The following is a 6,497-nucleotide window of genomic DNA, read 5'->3' on the forward strand; positions in this document are numbered from 1 at the left end:
ATTACTCTAGCACATGCTTTCCTTTCTCCTGCCCTAGCCTCCAGCCTCTAGTCCAATTAAAAGACAGACTTTGTGCAGTCTGCTCAGCAATTTTTCTTTGCTGTAGATTTAGAGTCTAGTTTGTATTAGTTGAGGGAATTGATGAACAGCAATACTCTGAGCATTATGGGATCTCCACATCTTTGGGGATTATCACTGCCTTGAGTTCGTAGAAATTTCTGTCGAATGGAAAGTTAAATTTTCTCTTGGTTGTTAGGTACTCATCTTTTTTTTTTTTTTTAAATCTCTGAATAGATAATACACTGGGAAACATTCTGTCTTGCTTTAGACCTTTAATCTAGGAGCTCAAGTTGAGGCTGTCATTGTCACAGGCTTCCTCTACATGTCATGAAAAAGGACAGACCTTCCTAGAGGGCTAGGGTAGTGACTCATCAGTGGCCTAAATTGCCTAATGGCTGAGCACTGCCATGTTTGGTGGGAATTTATTAGAGAGGGGTTAATAACTTCTAGGTCATTTTTGTCAGTCACATAGGCAAGGTAACTGTTGTAGCACCTTTTTTGATAATTTCCATTTTAAGTGCACTGGGAAGACACATCTTCCCAAGGGTAGCATAGAGGCATAACGCCTTCAGCTCTCAGAGGCACCAACTCCACACTTGCATATATACCACAGAGTGGGGTTGTCCCTTCTCCCTGCAGCATTTGCCCAGTTCAGATAATATTCCAACGGGGTATGTCTTAACAGGGACTCCCTATTACAAACTTATTCACATCTGCCTCCTTATCAGTACAGATTTAGATCAACAAACATATCAATAAATGGATTGATGATTTTTAGGCATGTATAGCTGTCAGGTTTCGGCCAGGAAATGCACTGTAGCCACTGCAACAGTTCATCATTTATGAGCCCTCTCTGCTTATGGAAGGATTAAATGGTGAGCCAGAGAGGCCTGGAAAAGTATGAGTGAAATCTATGCCTTAGAGTGCCAAAGCATATGTGTGCAGTTGACAGTATTTCCAGATGTTTAAAAACTGGCACAGGAGTCCAGCCTCATTGAATAGTGTGGCAGGTACAGCCCAGGAGTGTTTGCATGTGGTCTGTGAAGAGTTCAGTTGTTACTTCCCCAGTGCCACATTATTTTTCTATTCCCAGAGAAAAAAACCTGTTCTAGGGATAAAATTGCCAGACAAGATGCCTAAACTGAAAGAAGGGAAAATGTGTGCATGAACAGTGCTTTTGAACAGTGGGATGCTGCCAGGGCTTCAGGTCTATAACGACACAATATGGTAGAACTTATATTTGACCCTCTAGATTGCAAAACAGGGTGAGCTGCACCTAGAGCTGTGTGAGGTGAATGACATGGTCATAGGCTACTCCGTATCCAAACTAACAGAGATTCATCAGACAGGCAACTGTCACTCAGCCTGGGGACAGCACTGAGCAACTCACTGCAGCAGTGCCAAAGCTGTTTAGAGACCACCTTCTCAAATGACTCTAGGGATAGTTGCACAAATTGCCGTCTTGATGGTATCATCAGGAGCCAAGAAGGTTATCAAAATCTGAGAAACCCTCCTCCCACTCCTTTTCCACAAGCTGTTGGGTCAGATGCAAAAGGAGAGGAGATGTCTTGCAAAAGCACAGTAGGTATGAATTTCCTTTCCAGGCCAACGGAGACACCCTTGTGATACAAACCTCTTGTATGTATTTTCAATGACCAATACATTATGTGAATCATTTTATGAACAGTTTTCTGGAAAAGTGTAGCTTAGAACAAAACAAACATATTTTTCAGTGAGTTACACAGAAAAAAGGGCACTTGCAAGTTATTTTTTATACATATATATGTATATACATATATATATATATATATATCCCAGGCAACACAGCTCCCTAGCTGTTCCCCAGATATCCACTTGGTATTCCTGTAAGTGTTTTATCACCAAAATATGAGAGTGAAAAGACATTGGTATCATGTACGTAGAAGCCACATTCTATTTTTGGTGTTATAGTGAGGTAAATGAGGAGTCAACCCAGTGAAGAAAATTGCTCTCAGATGCACTGCTATTAACCTGAAAGCAGAGGACAGTCCTTGAAATGCAGTTATATAATGTCTGGAATGGAGATGCTGGTGGAGCAAATAATCTTTGAAATGTTACCAGATAATTAAGCTGAAGTCAAAGCCCAAACCTGCATCTTATTCCTGCATATTAATTTAGTAAAACAGATTGTTCATGCTTCAGATGTGACCTTTTTGTTTGGGAAAAGCAGGTATGTCCTTAAGGAAATGTTGACTGGATTTCACTTGCTTATTTTAAATCTTAAATCCTCAAGAGCAGCAAAGAGATCTCTATAGCTGATAAACATTTGAGACCAAGGGGAAAACATCACAACGTATCACCAATATTTTTAGTTTCCCATGAAATATTTATATTCCCCTGCACTATCAGATATCTTCAAAAGAGCATGTCAAAAGAGAGCAGTGCACTGAGTTCATGTAAAGTTAAATTTGCTGCAAGAAGTCCTGTGAATTCAAAGCTCTGAGATCTAGTTCTCATTTCTGATGTTGGGCACACACTTGCAGTCTGGCTTTGAAAAGTTTCTGGGGGTCTGGGGGTTTTCAGGCTCTACGATCACGTGCCTATAAGTGCCCACTGAGCTCAGTTGCAGAGCACTAGAGCCCAGGTCTCTGTGTGTGACTGGCACAAATGTCTGTTGTTCTCAAATCCCCTCGTGGCCTCACTTTGGAGGAGCTCAGCCTCTGCCATCAGGGCAATGGCACACCATCACAAATCAAGGGATGGTTAACACCCAGCTCTCCCAAAGAAAACTGGAACTGTTGGCTTCCATTTCCAGGTCGGTATGGACAATCCCTCTTAGTGTGTTTTACAAGTAATAGCAATGGAGTTTTTCCTCTACTTTTTCTTTCTTTTGTTTCTTTTTTTCTTTTCCTCAGTGTAGCTTTCTATATTGGAGCAAACTATGAATACTGAGTGGCAAAATCCTATCTTTTTATAGCCAAACCTATTCTTGGCTGCTTGGTAAAAGGACAACTGAGATTCAATAATATGCTTAAAATCACCGTGTACATTGCAGAGACTGACTCCAAAGAAGATCTCAGTAAATGGCAATTGATGCCTCAGCCTTGACATGTCCTTTCCTAATTGCAGTGCAATCTGAGACAAGGCTATTTTCCCCAGCAGATTATCATTCATCATTATAATAACTGCAAAGTAGTGGGTCTGCAGCCCACCAAAGAATATTTAAATACACCAGAAATGCATAGTAAAGAAAGCATGAGCATGTTAAGTTTTACAGAATCTGTGCAGAATTCTGTTTACAGAAGGGTTTTGGTATTACTTAGTATTTAAGGGGTTTATTTTATTTGTGTTCATCTGTTAGCCAGTCTTGATTCAGTCACTTATGAGCTGCAGGCAACCTCCAGCCACGGTGCATTCGAGTTGAAAAACATAACCGGCATTGTCATCTTTTTTGTCTTACTCTGAGTTCAGAGATCTGCTTCCACAGATGGCCTGCCAGCTCTCTCAGAACAGGTCTGAAAGTAAGAGCTTTCCTTCTGCCAAGTAAGGTGGGCCTATGGAACATTATCTATGCACATGTGTGTCCCTGCGTGTATTTAAAATATACAGTGTAAGTAGTATAATCTAGTATAATCCTCAATGAATGTTGCAGGAATTTAACAAATTACTGCTGAAAACAGGAGAGTGTGACAATCATCTGAGAACAAATACACTATTTATTATTAAAAATATAGCAAAAAAATAACTTTAATATTCAGCACAGCTTAATGAATTAAAGACACTTGTCTTCCCATTTCTTACCAAGGTGGACACACCTTATAGCCCCCTTCAGATACTAGAAGGCTGCTAGGAGGTCTCCATGCAGCCTTCTCTTCTCCAGGCTGAACAGCCCCAACTTTCTCAGCCTGTCTTCATACGGGAGGTGCTCCAGCCCCCCGATCATACTTGTGGCCCTCCTCTGGACTTGTTCCAACACTTTTCACTCATTTCACTACTTTTGGGAAAGAGGGTTGTCTGTCTCACTGATGTTCTAGAGCTACAGTCAGGCAGAGAAATCTGAATCTCACTGTAAGCCCAAGAACCACCTCTGCATCTTTAAAAATGCCCTTGAACATGCCTATAATATGCTTTTACTAAACTGAAATCCCCTTTAGAAATTGCTATTTGCTCCAGCTAAGACTTGTCGTCATGTTCCATCAGGTACCTTCTGCTCCTGTAAAAAATGAATTCCCAAATGATCACTCATCTTCAATCACAATATATTGGTCACATGCTTATTTGCATTTACAAACTAAAATCTCTTTCTGAAAAATTAACTACTATTCAGATGTCAACCATAAACCAAGAAATTTCCAAGCTATGGCTCTCTACTGTTTTGTTTAGGATGCATATACTCAGCACAGGAAGGAAGAAAATTGAAGACCAAATATAAAATTATGTGTGTTTCTATTAATGTTATTGGAAAAACAAAAAAAAATCTTTACATCAGTAAGTTAGGGCTGAGACATTCCAGCATAACAGGCTTGTTCTAGTTTCCTTAATTACGGTTGAAGAAGTTTGTTTCAAATACAGCACTGAGACGTGATGTTTCTCTAAGCCTTTTATTTTGCCAGATTCTGACTGGGCAAACATAATCCCTGTCAGCTGTAAAGTAAGAAAGTAATACTGCATTTCCACTTGAATGATTCAGTACTCTGCAGAGAGAAGAGACCACAGTAATGCCACACATTAACACCTACAGAGAACTTGACTACAATAATTTGTTTCACTTTTTTACCGAGGACAGTTTGGGACAGCCAGATTTATGAAGCCATAATAAAATATTGACCATGTCAGTGGTAGAATTACATTCATTTCACTTTCTTGCTCTTTCTCCCTTTCTTGTTTTTAGTGCTGCTCAAAATGCCTTCCTAAGTATCTGCACATAGCTGTAAGAGAAACATTGATTTAAATTAATTACATATAATGTAATTTATAATATCCTCATAATATCAAATAATAATGTTTCCTCAGAGACTTTATTAAAGTTTTTGTATAAATAAGACCTACATTATTTTTTCCCACTCCCTCCTTTAAGTACCTTACTTCCAAAAGCTCAGCTTTGGCACCTGAAGAAATGTTCATAGAACAGTGGGCCTGTCTTTCCATGGACTCCCTTCCCTGCTGTTTTGCTTCTCTGTTGTTATGCCCATCCTCTGCATGGAGAATTTGCTGTCTTTTGGCTGATGAACTCTGTAGACAAGTGGAGCAATGGCAGTGGCATTTCTGCAGGAAAGCCTTCACCCTAACAGCACCCCCACAAAAATGTCAATCCTGAGTTCCATATTAAAAAGCTATGCCTACTTCCAGTTGTCTTCCATGAGGGAAGGGAAAAGATCGGCTGTCCCCCTCAGCAAGGTATGAAGTGTGTATCCTGATTTCCTGTGTCTACTTTCTGTGCCATAAAACCAGTGGTGGCAAATCAACCCCACACTAACATAAACCTCAAGGATAATAAGTGGTTTAGCTTACTGACCCTGGTGCCTGACCATGAGCATTTCCCCAGAGGGAGGGACAGCAATCATGCATGGCCCTATCAAAGAGAAGAGACCCCTTTGGCACACAGCTGGGCTACTGTGTATATCACCTCCACCTGAGCTGTTTGAAGAAGTTGTCCATGCTTCTCACCTGGTGCTAAGTGTTGCATGCCTCTTTATTCAGGCTGTTGGTCTCTCCCATGTTCTGGGGCATTGGCCATCTGTAGGATCTTTTGCCTCACAGGTACCACTGTATTACAGCCTGGGTTGTGAAGAAAGCTGGAGATGGTGGTGGTGTCTTTTCTAGGCACAGGGTGAACCTCACTGGAAGAAAGCTCAGATACATGTGAATATCTGAACCTGACATTAGAAGTGCGAGAACAGGTAATTTTTATGTGGTGAGAGATCATGATAATTCTATAACAAGAGAGTGAAATCCACTTCTGAGGGACTTCCTGGGTGCACCCTAACCAAGCTGTCAGTAAGCCATATTTTTTTTTTAATTAAAGATAAAGGATATTCCAGAGTTAAATATAAGAATATATTATGAATAGAAGAAAAACTTGAAGAGGTTCCTTATTGGAGAGAAAAGCCTGACTTGTTTCTGGGGAACGAGGGAATATTATTACACAGTGGAAAATTGAACTGATCTGTCTGTGTTCAGAACATATTTGAAGAGAGATACAAACTCGTAGAGAATTTTTCAAATGCTTTCTTCAGTTTAGAAAACAAATGTACAGTTTGCCCATGTTGTCTCAGGTTATCAGCCCAGCCCTGCTTTAACTGTGATGAGAGGAACATATAATTACCACTTTGCAAAGTGCAAATACCAAGAAAATTAGGTTATCTGCTTCCTATTAATGCTGTGGGGAAAAGTTACTGGTTTCATACCTCTATAATAATATGCAGAACAGTTTCATTCAGCTTTTCAATTTATGGCAG

The 6,497-nt window shown here is 40.2% G+C and overlaps 1 long non-coding RNA gene across 1 annotated transcript; it reads right to left on the minus strand.

Moving 5' to 3' along the window:
- Positions 1-3,985: 3,985 nt before the first annotated feature.
- LOC115946317 (uncharacterized) lies at positions 3,986-6,027 on the minus strand. Its single transcript, XR_004080419.2, has 3 exons — positions 5,707-6,027; positions 5,120-5,271; positions 3,986-4,252 (listed from the first exon to the last, which is right to left on the minus strand). It is a non-coding gene; the product is annotated as an uncharacterized lncRNA (long non-coding RNA).
- Between the last annotated feature and the right edge of the window lie 470 nt (positions 6,028-6,497).

The sequence above is a fragment of the Melopsittacus undulatus genome, chromosome 5 (genome assembly GCF_012275295.1).
Source record: "Melopsittacus undulatus isolate bMelUnd1 chromosome 5, bMelUnd1.mat.Z, whole genome shotgun sequence".
In the NCBI taxonomy this organism is placed as follows: domain Eukaryota; kingdom Metazoa; phylum Chordata; class Aves; order Psittaciformes; family Psittaculidae; genus Melopsittacus; species Melopsittacus undulatus.